The sequence below is a fragment of the Triticum dicoccoides genome, chromosome 6A (genome assembly GCF_002162155.2).
Source record: "Triticum dicoccoides isolate Atlit2015 ecotype Zavitan chromosome 6A, WEW_v2.0, whole genome shotgun sequence".
NCBI classification, from domain to species: Eukaryota; Viridiplantae; Streptophyta; class Magnoliopsida; order Poales; family Poaceae; genus Triticum; species Triticum dicoccoides.
Genome location: NC_041390.1, coordinates 160,923,242 through 160,931,632, shown reverse-complemented (window position 1 = coordinate 160,931,632; position 8,391 = coordinate 160,923,242).

Here is an 8,391-nt window from a genome sequence, read left to right as displayed (position 1 = left end):
CTCTCGAATATGTAATACACACACATACCTCTCTAAGCCCCGCCAAATGCATCAACTACACATTCACACATGTTACATCACGTACCCCATTGATCTAAAAAGCCCTCTCTTCACGTTTATTTCGCATACAACATTCCTTTTGAATAAAGTGTGGCCAAAAAATTATTTTAGAGTTTCTACATATATGGAGGAGTACGAACACTAATTTGCATTGCATGGTGCCCGCAATGATATTTATTCCGCACTGTGAATTTGTATATTTTTATACTATATACAAAGTTAGTCATAATAAAGAGAAACGAAGAGCATCTCTCTCTCCATCGCATACCCCCCCCCTGTACGCCCCTTTCACGTATGCACACAAAACTATCTCCAGGTCCTCTAAAAGTAAGCTCCTAGAAAATTCACGCATGTTTCATCTTTCTCTCGCGATATATGCAATGACGATCATTGTATTTTAAGCGAAAGCACGATACGTACATTGGACTTCAGAATCCACTCATTGCGGTCACCATTTTACGTTTAGTGGTTATTATGCAGTCACGGGCTCACCGTACAACTCTGCATTTGCTCACATGACTAGTTGACCAGTTAAACGCTCCACGTGGCACCTCTAGTGTTGCATCACATTATCTCACTACCATCGTGCCCACTTGTCGACTTGTATCTACTCTACATCTACACTCTTATAAAATACATAAAATACACTCTTATAAAAACAGAGTTGGTGATGATGGTGTGCCTGCCATCCTGCAATATAGGCCGTCTGATTTATATCTGGCGGATAGGAAAGAAACTATGGAAATTTTGCAAAAAGGCACCCACACACCTCTCCACATTTGAAAATAAGGCCTTCCCTCGTTCATCCTTTTCTCTCACAAGATAAACAAGTCATACAAATGCATCTTAATGTTACATGCAACGCACGGGCGTCTTGCTAGTAAGAATGAAAACAAACGACAAAAAAATATTTGGACGGTGGTTCGAAGTCATGACCACGGGCACAGCGGACAAGGTGGCCTTGTATTGGTATGCTGAGCCGTCTATTTTAACACACAGGAGCTGGTGTGGTGATTATACACACACGCACGCATGCACACGAACTGCATCCACGCAACACTCACACAAACACATGCACCCACGCACACACGCAACACTCACACGTACACACGCAGCCACGCACGTAACACTCACACGCACACACGCATGCCTGCATGCACACACCAGTACACCACACGACCAACACACACTCTCACGCTCAAGTGCTCAACCTACACGTGCATGCGCACACATCAGGCCCTGACAGACACATACACAACCAGGTGATTCCCGCGCACGGGTTGGAGCCTTGTCGCGCCTGCGTAAATTTGTGTTTATCTGACCTTTTGCCTATGCGAACTGATAGGTGGGACCCACAACGAACGTGGTCAATTTAACTAGCCAACATGGCACCACCCAGACTATTTGGCCGGTCAACAGAGTGCAATCCGATGCTGAGCTGTGAGCAAGTGACCGTATAATCACCGCAAAACGTATATAGTGACCGTAATCAGCTTATTCTGAAGTTCGGTGACCGTATTACGCTTTTCTCTCTGTAGGCCCTCCAAAACTACACCTCTACACGTTCTCGCATGTTACATCTAACAACTATGCAATACGGCACTACTACTACACTCTAACACAATAAATCATATGTGTTTTTAGTTTTACTAGATATCATATTGTTACTTATAATTATTCAGTTTGCATACATTAAAATTGCCTTTGAAATGTATGGCCAGTATCATCTACCGCGCGGGAAAAATCCCGCCCTTTCCTGTTTAATCGGGTTTGTATCGATGGATCGTGCGAAACAGCAAAACTATAGTACTATACAGTACAAGTGACAGTTCACTGGGCCGTCGTGTCGTCTACTCCTCCATCGTAAGAGTGGAGCGCTCGCTTTCATAAATCTTCTAGTCCCTTTCGCCAACATGTGGGACATCAAGCTACCGGGTCCGCGTGCCATACCGGAATACAGTGCAGAGCAGCCGGGGTGAAGCACCCCAGTCATGGCACCGGCGTAGCAATGAGAAATGAGGCGTCAAATCACAAAGCTGCACCTTTCCCGCAGTTAAGTTGGAGGGACGAAGCAACCATCATTTCACCCGTTGCTGAATCCGCTTCTCCCTCATCTTCTTCAACTAAAACACGTGTTGCTTCTACCGTTGTTCTGCCACATGTGGGATGTGAATCGGCTTGGTAAAGCACTGACACGTGGGACCGCATGTTAGCAAACCGCCAGGACAACGTCCTCCGAAAATAAGAAGCCTAATCCTAAACTTACAAAGGGCTACGTAGCTGGTACGTATACTATCCATCTAATCTATATATGCCCCCCTGATTTTCAGGTGGGGTGGGCCTAATCCTCTCCTTTAATCCAATCAAATAGTCCCACATCACATCAGTTTGTAACTTTACGTAAACCATTACATGGATGTAGCATTGCTCAAATAAGAAACCTCCCCCGCCATCCGCGCGGCAAAATCACCTCCTTTTTACTCATCTCGATTCTATAATTTTTTAGATCAATATAATTGAGATTTGTATAGATAGCACACAGGAGCAAAACCAAGTGGTACGGTTAAGGGCATCCACAATGTGTAGCCAAATGTGAAAATAGCTTTTGGCATCATGGGAACCATTGTGGACGGTGTTGCCAAAGCCAAAAAGATGGAACCGAAGCTCCCTGATTGATTGATTGAAGGAATAGAAAAATGCAACGTCTCTCCTCTTTCTCCCATGCTTGGACGCATGTAGTACAGTATAGAGCACAGAGTCTACTCCCCTGTCCCTTCTATCACAAATCACAAAGTAGTGAGGCGTCAAATCACAAAATCACGGACGAAGCAACCATCATTTCACTCTTCGCTGACTCCGCTTCTCCATCGTCTTCTTCGAGAAGCCATCTCACCGCATTAGTTACTCCTAGTAGTACTAGTAAAGGATTTCCTAGATGCAAATAAGGCGGTTGTATCGGCTTGCAGGCGGCACTTGCGAACGACTTACCGTGGTCTCCCTCAATGGTGTTCTCCGTCGAACGCACTTTACCAAAAACCAAAAATAAATAAATAAATATCATCGACGTCACCGCAATGGGAAGGAAGTCAAATATAGTTACTACCTCCATTTTTTTGTACACAAGGCCAGTATATCAAAATTACAATTTCAAAGGGCCACTAACACTAATCGAGGCAAAATTGATGGGGTTAGCAACCAAGGACATTAATATCCCTTGCATGCATGCGGAAGTGAGAAGGTTGGTTTGCATGGCGCTGCATTAATCAAGCGATGAGGAGTGAGATGGTTAGCTCTTTGGTCTTTGTAGAAAAAAATACGCATTAATTGACACGTGAAACAAGGATTTGTATCGATTAAATCCCATGATGGAAAACCCAGCCTTTCTTTTTTAACACTAGTACTCCTAGTACGTACATACTTGTCTTGTTTGGGTCTAGGCCTTGCACTGCCAAACTTCGCCACACATTTTTGCCAAGCTTGCCAAAAGTTTTCAAAATGAGAAGGAGGTACACTTGCGCACGGCTATCGCGGTCGCACCGCACCCTCACACGGTCGCTCCTGCACGCCGCGGTCGCACCGCACCCTCACACAGTCGCTCCTGCATGCCGCAAACCCAACCAAGGGAACGCACCCTCACTAACACGTGTTGTCGCATGTGAACAGACCAAACTCAGCCATCCTATCACTGACACATAATTTTCGTTCATAGAGTATGTTTATCCAACCGCACGTTGGGGAGTATCCATATGACCCGTGCGGTGGTCTGTTGGGGAAGAAGAAGAGGTGAGGAAGAAGGAAAGAAGGGTTAGGAGACGTAGGATATTCATCCAACCGCCTTAAATGGTAGACTGACCCAAGTCAGGCGACTTGCATAAAAAATATATGTTTTTACACAGCAAAAGATCCATAAAAACAACAACATAAAGAAATCTATCACTGCTCGCGGAAAGAGACGACCTCGTCGTCTTTGGCTGCCGGCGCGAACCAGTCGTCGCTGCCGACGTGTGTCTCCGCACCGTGGTTGTCCTCGGCCTCCATCTACTCGTTCAAGAGGAGCATGCTGGTGCTCTGCACGGACGAGAGCATAGCCCGGTTCAAGTCGAGGACGTCTGGTTCCGCTTGCAGGAGGGCCTCGATGGCAGCGGCATCTGCGCGCTCCGCGTCGAGTCGAGCCTCCGCCGCCCGGTTCAAGTCCAGGACGTCTGGTTCCTCCTGCAGGAGGGCGTCGATGAGAGCGGCATCCGTGCGTTGTGCATCGAGTCGAGTCTGTGCCACCTGGTTCAAGTCTAGGACATCCGGTTCCGCCTGCAAGAGGGCCTCGATGGCAGCGGCATCCGCGCGCTACGCCTCAAGTTGAGCCTCCGCCGCCTGGTTCACATCCACGACATCCAGTTCCGCCTGCAGGAGAGCCTCAATGGCAGCGACATGCGCGCGCTCCGTGTTGAGTTGAGCCTCTGCCTCCCGGTCCTCCTTTAGTATCGCCATGTTGAACCGCCGGTCCGCCTGCACCATGGGGGACTCGGACGCCGGCACGAAGTCGACGTCCATCGTCTCATACCCATCGGGGGCCTTCTGCGCCGCGACCTCCGCCATGAGCATTGGATCGGCTTCCTCCTCCTCGTAGCTTGGCTCCAGAGAACTAGGGGATTGGCCCGCCGCAAAGCAAGCTTGGGAACGGAGGTTTGTGGCGCCGACCGCCGCCGCGATTTCTGCGCGCCGCTCCAGCGTCAGCATCTTGTAGTAAGTGATCTTGCAGCGCACCATGGCTTTCCGGCGAACTAGGGGATGCTTGATGCGGGATAGGGGATCGAAAGGTGGGGGAATGGGCTGGAGATTTGGTGTGGTTTTAGGGTAGTGGCTGGCGTAGGCCGAGCAGCGAAGGTTCTGGTGTGAATAGTGGTTCCGGTGACGACCGATCAATCGGTTTTGACTATACATCGCTCTTGTCGCGTTCGCGTTGCAGCCCGGCACGCTGGACCCTCCATGTCGCTCACCGAATGGAACGCGCTTCGTCTTGCGTTTTCGCTTGCTTGTGGGACCGCAGTTGAGAGCAAACCGACGTCCCTCCCCCTCCCCTGCGTGCGTCATTTATTATACCACCACTCCCTCCGTTTTATGCGGAGTAAATAAAAACAGAGGGAGTATACTACGGATGAGGATCCCCTGACGTGGCCGAACCCATTAAGTAACTGACATGCGGGGCCTAGCAAGCATGGGGTCCGCCAGTAAGTGACCGAAAGGGAGGGTAAGGCAGGGATACCTACGTCAGAGGATCCACTTCCACTATACTACTTTGACCAAATGTTAGAGTAATAATATATGACATGCAACTTACACAAATGTTAGAGTAATAATATATGACATGCAACTTACACAAAGCATACAGGGTCTAATGCGTTTTTTGAGGCTAACTTTGACCAAATGTTAGAGTAATAATATATGACATGCAACTTACACAAAGCATACGGTCAAATTCGTATGTGAAAGGAGTTTCCAATGATATAATTTTCACATTATACACCTCATGTACTATTAATCTTGTCAATAGTCAAATTGGAAACCATCTCGAGTACAAATCTAGGAGTACGTACGAATCTAACAATATTGATTGGGTGTTGTTGAATGTTGATAGCTTTTTGATCAAAGTAGATGTACTTTGACTACACATAAAACTTATATGTAAACTAGAAAGGATAGGAGGGAGTATATTGTACGTTCAAAAACGAAACGAACATTGAATACCCTTTATATATGATTTGCGGATGCTATGATCACCGGTTCAAAATTTTGAATCCGCCTTAGGTATCACGTGCCCCCACTCGTTCCCTCTCGATTTCATCTCGGGGTCCGGAGATCTACTGAAAGAGGACTAGGGTGGGTACATGCGAATGATACTCGGCGGAATGTTCAAATGAGGCATGCGGGAGGATGGACTCGACTGGAGGGCGACATGATCGATGGAGAAGAGGGTTGGAGAGGAATGAGAAATAAGCAAACGCCACATGATTATACTTGAATGGCTCAAATAAACAATAAGTTGTCTCACTTGGCCTACATAGTGAAAGGCCTAATGCGCAACGTGGAGCACTGACGCTCGAATATGGTCGGGAAAACAGGGAAACAGACATGTGGGGCACACCCGTCGGGACAATGTAGCGCAGACTAGTCCAATGGAGGAGCTAGCCCACGACCTACTCGCCACCGACAACCGTTCATGTGGGTCGTTGGGGCCAACAACGGGGCGCAGCTCCAGCACCGCCTCTGGACACTACGACCGCGGTGAGCGACACGCTCCTATCGTCGCTAGACACGGTCGGTTTCAGTTTGCCGAGGGTGGCGTTAGTGCTGTGGCACGATCAATGGTATGTTTGGTTTGTGCCCAAGGTTGCCCCATCAAAGCATTGGGTAGCCAAAATTTTGGTTGAGGTATTGGTTGCCCATGATTTGGCCGACATTGGCAAGAAAAATGAACTTGAGTTGGCTAGAGTTCATTGGCATGCCAAAGAAATGGCAACCATCCAAACAAAGACCAATCTTTGGGTCATGACCAAAATTTTGGTTGAGGTATTGGTTGCCCATGATTTGGCCGACATTGGCAAGAAAATGAACTAGAGTTGGCTAGAGTTCATTGGCATGCCAAAAAATGGCAACCATCCAAACAAAGACCAATCTTTTAGTCATGACCAAAATTTTGGCAAGGTGCACTTTGGCCACAATCCAAACACACCCCAACACCCGGCTCGTTGAGGATGCACGGGGCGCCGCGACGCGTCCGCGGAGTGGTGTAGCGCGACCAACTGCATCCTCTGGATCTGAGACCATGTCGGGTCGTCTTGTTTTTTTAATGACATGCGGGGATCACATGTGAGCAAAGGGCATCTCCAATGTTGCCACGAACGCAGGTGACTACCCTGGCACACCAAAATCCTCGTCCCTCGCACCGTCGCGCGGTGCATTCCCAGCCGGCGCCAGCTACCCGCATTCATGTCGTTTGTTCGTATGTCGTCATTAAGAGGCTCGGTGCCCGTGGAACCAACTCCGGCTACTTAATGACGCACTCGGACGCTTGGCCTCACCGGAATGCACTACTTAAAGTGGCAACGCCCAGCTAACCTCCACACCATAGCGCATCGTCCTCCTACCTGGAACCACATCCTCCATGACCACAAGCGCGAACGCTCTGTGGGAGAGCTTGTCTTCGGGGATGGAGCTCGAGGTCGCCGCCCTCGCTCAAGTCGCCGCACAAGCGGTGGCCACGCTGGCGGCCGACGACGGGAGCACAGTCAGCCATGCGTCCTACTTGCCGCCGTCCAACGTCCGGCACCGCCGAGGTCGGGGACTCCTCCGAGGATGAGTAGGGCATGGGAGGCAGCAGGGAATGGTGTGCAAACTGGTCGGTCCGTCTCCCGTGTTCTATTTTTCCTCGCCAGAGACCGCACCTTCACTTCACGGGTCTTGAACCCCGCCCCCGTACATGGAGATCACAGATGGAGGACGTCGGTTTCCGCCGTAGAATAGGTTTAGGGTTGGGTTTCTTTTATTTTTTTTGTCCTATAAAAGTTCGAAATGTAATGAAAATCTGCGGTGTTTACATTAATCTCGGCCGGTGTATATAAACTTTCACAATAATATACATATTGTAGGAGTACTAGCAAGACGCCCGTGCGTTGCACGAAAGATCAAGATCTTGTGGGAGAAAAGGATGAACGAGGGAAAGCCTTATCTGCAAATGTGGAGAGGAGTGCGGGTAAATTGTCATAGTTTCCTTCCTATCCGTTAGATATAGATCGGACGGCCTATATTGCAGGATCGGACACATCTTTCTACATCTACGGGAACCTACGAAAGGGTTAACGTAAATTGTCTCTCTCTCTCTCCTCCCCTGATTTTCATGGTGGTGGGCCCCTCCCTCCCCCCAATCTACAATCAACAGCTCACACGTTTCACATTACGTTAATTATGTAACTGGGATTACGTAGGTGTAGCATTACTCTTCCTAAAAAAACCAACTAAGCCAACCTCCCAGCATATCGCGCGGGAAAAGACCCGGCCGCGCCATTTTAGTCGGGATTACCGGATTACTAGTAGTAGTATCGATGGATCGCGCCAAGCAACAATTTTTTTTTGAGGGGGCGAAGCACCTAGTTTAAAAGGAAAAAATGCGGTACACTCACAACACTCCTGTCGCGGTCGCATTGCACCCCACACACGTTCGGTCCTGCACACGGCTCATGCAAACGGAACACGCTTCGGCTTGCCTCTTCACTGACACGTGGGACTGCACTTAGAGAAACCGACAATGCGCCAAACTCCCCCCGCCCACTGCGCGAA